This window comes from Triticum aestivum, chromosome 2D (assembly GCF_018294505.1).
Source record: "Triticum aestivum cultivar Chinese Spring chromosome 2D, IWGSC CS RefSeq v2.1, whole genome shotgun sequence".
Lineage (NCBI taxonomy): Eukaryota > Viridiplantae > Streptophyta > Magnoliopsida > Poales > Poaceae > Triticum > Triticum aestivum.
The window spans coordinates 638,750,169-638,756,826 of record NC_057799.1 but is presented as its reverse complement, the minus strand read 5'-3'; the positions used below and the strand labels follow the sequence as shown (position 1 = coordinate 638,756,826).

The 6,658-nt window shown below is 40.6% G+C and overlaps 1 pseudogene; it reads left to right on the top strand.

Moving 5' to 3' along the window:
• Nucleotides 1-5,101: 5,101 nt before the first annotated feature.
• LOC123050665 (probable indole-3-pyruvate monooxygenase YUCCA10) lies at nucleotides 5,102-6,340 on the top strand (annotated as a pseudogene).
• Nucleotides 6,341-6,658: the final 318 nt, after the last annotated feature.

Here is a 6,658-nt window from a genome sequence, read left to right as displayed (position 1 = left end):
GTTCCTTGAGTCCGTCATCCTAAGGAGTAGAAAATGGAGAGGAGTCAGAAATGAGTAGAGAAGAGTGTCCTATGGCTCATCTTAGTGGTCGTGTCCTACATTCAGCGTGTGCTCTGATACCATCTTGTAGCGACCCGACCTCAGACGGTCAAGTCTCTGTGCTTCAGTGTCATCCCTGGATCGGTAATGCTGACACACACAGTACTCGAATGGATTTATAGCAGAGTAGCAATCACACACTTATTACATCGATAGTCTCAAAAGAGAACTTATTACAATAAATATGGCTTAAGGCCATCTAACTAAGATAACAGCGGAAGGCTTGGAAGATAAAGTGAGTCCATCAACTCCAACGGCATAGCTGAGTGCACAACAAACAACCTAGCGCACCTTACCCTTCGTCTGAAATGTCTGCAACATGATATGTTGCAGCCCGAAAACGGGTCAACACATGGAATATGCTGGCATTATAACACAGTAGAGCAATAAACAGATAAATGCTAACACTACATGCAAATATGGCTGGTGGAGGCTCTATGGTTATACTGTTTTGCGAAAAGCCAATTTTTTCCTACAACAAAGGAATATATTTTATTTAACTATCATGGTGGTTGAAACATCATTGAGGAGGTTCCTCCAACTCAATCCAATTAAGGTAATCATTAAGAACCCAACAAAATTAATTTAGCGTGATGAGATCAAATCAATAATTCAAGTACCAGATACTCAAGATGTCCATAACCGGGGACACGGCTAACCATGATTCGTTTATACACTCTGCAGAGGTCTGCGCACTTATCCCCACAAGACTCGATCGCCTTCGTTTGATTTCTCGCACTACATGGTGTTTGAGAAACGGATGACCGAGACACAGTCTTTCAGAAACATTTACTCTTTACTCTGGGTAGACAGTTACACCTACTTTCCCTCTACATCTGCTAGCCTACCACTGAAAGAGGTCATGCAACCTACTCAACTATGCTAGAGTCCATAATAGCTTGTGGCTGCACACGAAAGTTTCTAGCATGAACAAACTTATGATCCCTTTGAGCCTGGGTGGCGGACCGTAGGATGATCACACGGGTACTCCGGGATATCCTAGGACAACACTGGATTCTCCAGGTGCCCACAAGCAATCCACCCAGAGGTGTATTTAAGTAGCCACCTTAAGTTAACCAATAATTAACAATCTCACATCTGTCATGGATTCACTCACCCAAACCACGTCTACGAGCATAGCATAGCAAGATAAGCATAACGTAGAAGTAACTCCCAAGGTTTGATAATGAACAGGGCAATAGGTTCTACCTCATCATCTACTTCCCAACACCCAAATGTTAATCACAACCTAATCATGCAATGTTTGAGGGTTGAAACTAATGCATAAAAACTGGTATGAAAGGAGTATGATCAATGTGTTACTTGCCTTGCTGACGATCCGCAAAACCTAGTGACTCGTAGTAGCACGCTTCGCACTCCGGGAATTCTATCGCAAACAAACAATAGCATAGATAAGCAATCAAGCAAAGATGCATGGGTAAAACTCAAATAAGAATATCTAACCAGAAAGTTCAACTGAAGAACTCCGGTTTGCAAAAAGAATCAAATCAAACGGAGCAACGAAACTCAAACTACAAAAGAAACAAGATCCATTTACTAATTTGAACTAAAGTCAAATTTTACAGTTCCAAAATCTTGTTCAAGTTGGTTAAACTTAAAGAGGGTTTCGAGACGAAGATCTAGGCGCTTGCTTCACCTGATTTGGATAAACGAGCGAAAATATAAACTAAAACGAAGATCAGGGCAGAAATCGCGATCGAAAATAATCGCGAAAAAACCCCGGAAAAATAAAACGAGACGAACAGGCTAACGAGCGAACGTTCGCTGTCTGCGGCTAACTAATGAACAGCGTTCGTTAAAACGAATGAACGGACGAACGTCCGTTAGATAACCGAACCGAACAAAATAAAAAAACGCATCTAGGGTTTCTAAAAAAACCGATCGGTTTTTACCTAAACCGAAAAAAAACGGGCGTCGGATCCGACGAACGGCGGCGGCTGCTCCGGCGACTTGCGGCGGTTCCAGCGAGGCGAGGTGGCTGCGGGGCGACGGCGGGGTGATGCGGGCGGCGCGGCGCTGGCGGCGGCGAGCGGCTGCTGCGTGCGGCGGCGGCTGCTGTGTGCTGCTGCTGCTGCAGTGGGGAGCGGGGTAGGTTATAAAAGGGAGGGGCGACTTGGCTTGGGGTAGGGGCAACCGGGCGGCGGCGGAGTCCGGCTCGGGCACGGGGCGCGCACGCGCGGGGAGGCGGCGGCGGTGCCGGGCCGGCTGGGCTTCGGCCCAGTTCGGTCCGCGAATATATTTTTTAAAACAGATTCCGCCAGAAAACTCCTACAAAACAAATAAAACCTAAAAATACCAAAACAAATTTTCACCGTCTAAATAGAATATTTCGAACTTAGTGAACATTTTCTTTGCCCTAAAATTATATTTTGAAAAATGCATATTTTTCTAATTCAAATAAAATAGCAAAAAGATCCAAATAAAATTATTTATTTGATTTTAATATTTTTCCTCCAATATTCCTTTTATTTTGGAGAAGTCATATTTTCTCCTCTCGTTTATTTTTATATTGGAAATATTTTTCGAGAGAAAATAATTAAAACCAAAATGATCCTTGTTTCGATATTTGAGAAAATTCAAATATGAAAAGCGTGAAATCCCCAATTCTCTCCGTGGTTCCTTGAGTTGCTTAGAATTTTGAGGATCGCGAAACAAAATGCGATAAAATATGATGTGCATGAATGACCTATGTATAATAATCCAAATTGAAAATTTGGGATGTTACAAATTACCACAAGCAGAGATGCATTTTTTCACTATTATTACTAATAGAAAGTATTTCACATATATAAGAGATGGACTGTTTTATATCACGCACAAACAACAAAACAACTAGAGGAACTATATGACAAAAAATTAACGATTGAAAGAAGAAATTCTATGAAATTTTATTCTATCATGCATGCTTCAAAAGAGGCGTGACATGTCTTTTGGTTGCAGATTCATGTGATGACAAGAGAATTAATTTAGTTGGGATGACACTTGCTCACTTTCTTTCACTAAATCTAGTGGGTGACCTCTTTGTGACAGCGGCGAATGTCATATTTGGAGATCGATCGAGGTATATGGCGTCACAAGGCCCAAAACCAAAAATGGTCGATACCTGTACTCTAGTAGTCTGATTACCACTATACTTACATATGGGTGCCGCTTATTTGCGCAGGACATGTTTGACCAATGTTGTGACCACGCAAGGGATAATGGGTACTTGTTGTGGGGGGACGCGAAGAAGATGCGGTTCATAGTGAGTGGGGAGTTCCACCAAGAAATGCGGGAGTTCCTCCGCGGGCAAAAATGATCCAAGGGAAGTGACCATCTGGAAAGAAGAGAAGATGCTACTTGTCTGTACCACACGCTCCTTCTTGTGAGGAAGGCCTGAATCCACCTACCCAGCAGACAAGTCTTTAGAAGATCCAACTGCAGGAGGCAGAGTGGAGTCTGGTAGATGTTGAAATCATTTGGACTCGACGGTCGTAAATCGAATGTAATCATATGTTTGATAGGTTCAGTCTGTAGTTTAAGCCATGCTAAATGTAACTCACAGAAGTTAGTGGATTATTCTGTTAGGCAAATCAAAATCCGATGAACTGTCTGTGCTCCACTTCTCCAGTTCAGTTTTGCATGGAAGTTCCGTACAATTGTGATTAATATGTGTCAGTCAGTTTGGAACCAGACAAGTTTGCAAAACCGCATCGAGACAGGATTGACAATTTTGATTTTCAGTAAATTGGTTTATTATCTTTTTAACAAAATATATTCACACTCTGGTGTGTAGAGTTAAAAATACAATGAGCGTTCAATTTGATGTTCAGGCATAGGACAATATGCATGTACCAAAGTTGAAATATGGCCTCACATTAAATGAGTGTTCAGTATAGAAACGAATTTATATTAAAAAAACTGGTTTAAAATATTTTAACTAAAGATCCACTTTTTTTTGTTCACAACATTGAACGGCTCGTTGTGTTGACACCAAAGGTATGGCAATGGTCGTCAACTCAACCGGGGGCAAAACAAAATCTGACCGTCTTACAACTGAACCGGAGGCAAAACTAGCCGAAAAAACCGGTTAACATGGTTGGTAACAAATCCTTCTGAGATGATTGTTTCCTTTTGTCATCCACATTATAGTAACTAGAGAAAATGAAATAGGACTTTGCCTATAAATGTGTGTTTGGAAATCAGACTTATCCTTATCATATCCTATATCGCATACAAAGAGGAATAAGCACTTGAATATTATTAGAGTAGTAATTGTCATTGGTGACGATGCAAAAGGAAAGAAACATGAAGAATCTTTAATCTACACATAAAAAAGATGGTCGATAAGTTTCCAATACCAACAATCGATCAACGGTGTGTTTCCTACCTATTTTGTATCAGTACACGCTTTCACAACCAACAACGGCTCCATTTTTAGATGGAAATACTCCTACAAACTAGGATTAGGACTCAATAAATATTACCTTTTTCATCCATCAATCCATAAAACAGATTGGCCCATGAAGGATACCAGTATATATATGCCCCCATATACGAGCATGTCATCCAAAGTTCATCGAGCAAACACACAAACACTGGACTACCACCGAACTTATCCCACAACTTTGTCAAGTCTTCTCTTTGAAATGGAGGGTGTTACAGTGTTGATTGTTGGGCTGGGCCAGCAGGCCTCGCAACGGCAGCATGCCTTAGCCAATTCTCAATTCCTTATGCCATCGTCGAGCGCGAGAGCTGTAGCGCGTCACTCTGGCGCAACCGCACGTATGATCGCCTCAAGTTGCATCTCGCAAAGGAGTTCTGTGAGTTGTCACACATGTCATACCCTGTAGATGCACCAACATACATACCAAAAACCTTGTTTGTGAAGCACTTGGATGACTATGTTGAGCGTTTCAACATTCAACCAAAGTATCTCACCAGCGTGGAGTCATCCACATATGACAATAATGAAAAATGTTGGTCCATTGTGGCAAAGGACATGTCAAAGTGCACCACAGTCAAGTTCACGGCGAAGTTTCTTGTTGTGGCAAGTGGTGAGAATAGTGCAGAGAATATTCCAATGTTCCCTGGACTGGAAAACTTTCCAGGTGATGTTATCCACTCCTCAAGCTACAAGTCAGGCAAGAGCTACTCTGGCAAGAATGTATTGGTCATTGGATCTGGCAACTCCGGGATGGAAATTGCTTATGACCTTGCGACCCATGGTGCCAACACATCGATTGTTATACGAAGCCCGGTACGTACATGCACTATATATCTTCATTGGGTGCATGAACGCAAATTCTTAGTATAGTTATTAATAGAAGAGATTCAATTTTCAGTGTTATTACTAATAGGAAGTATTTCACATAGAAAAAGAGATGGACTGTTTTATATCACACACAAACAACTGAAAGACTAGAGGAACCACATGACAAAAATTTATTTCTTGAAAGAAGAAATTCTATGAATTTTTTTATCATGCATACTTCAAAAGAGGTGTGACATGTTTTGTGGTTGCAGATTCATGTATTGACAAAGGAATTAATTCGTTTGGGGATGACACTTGCTCACTGTCTTCCATTGAATCTAGTGGATAAACTCCTTGTGATGGCAGCGTATTTAATATTTGGAGACCTGTCACAGCATGGCATCACAAGGCCAAAAATGGGTCCAATGACCCTCAAATCAGAAACGGGCCGATCTGCAGTAATTGATGTTGGGACTGTTGGATTGATCAAAAAAGGCATCATCAAAGTAAGTATATCCTTGACATGACATAAATTTATAACATATGTTGATTTGATATGCCGAGTTATCAATGTATTTTTATGTCCTAAAGGTTCAAGGGAGCATTAGTAAGATCAAGGGCAACATAGTTAAATTTCAATGCAGTAAAAGAATGTCATTTGATGCAATTGTGTTTGCAACTGGATACAAAAGCACGGCAAATATGTGGCTAAAGGTAATATAGCTTGTGTTTGAACATGTCTGAGTTTGTTTTCTTGGTGTAACCATTATTAAATCTGCTAACAAGGTCTATGTGTTTTTAATCCAGAATGGTGAGAGCATGTTAAATGGCAACGGACTGCCCATCCAAAAATATCCAAATCATTGGAAAGGTGAAAATGGGCTCTACTGTGCTGGGTTGGCGAGGAGAGGATTAGCTGGTATTGCAACAGATGCCAAGAATATCGCTAATGACATCAAATCTTTGATGGACTCTATGTCAAGTTAAATCATCTTTTACATGTAGTTTACCATGGCAAGCATGCTAGAAGGTTGATTCTTTGAGAAATATATCCATTGTGTCACCTTTGTATCTAGCTTTTAGACAAGTAAATTTATGTTTATTTTAAGGTTCATATGTGCCCCGGAGAGAGATGTACTATTACACTATAATCAAGGGCTTTGTACTCTTATTACGCGGAGAAATTACTAATTCTGGTTGAACCTACAACTGTGTATTATATTTTATTTACTTGAAATTATATGTGCAAAAGGCATGCGCTCAATTCTCTATTATCTATACCAAAATCTCTTGTGGCGTGTTTAC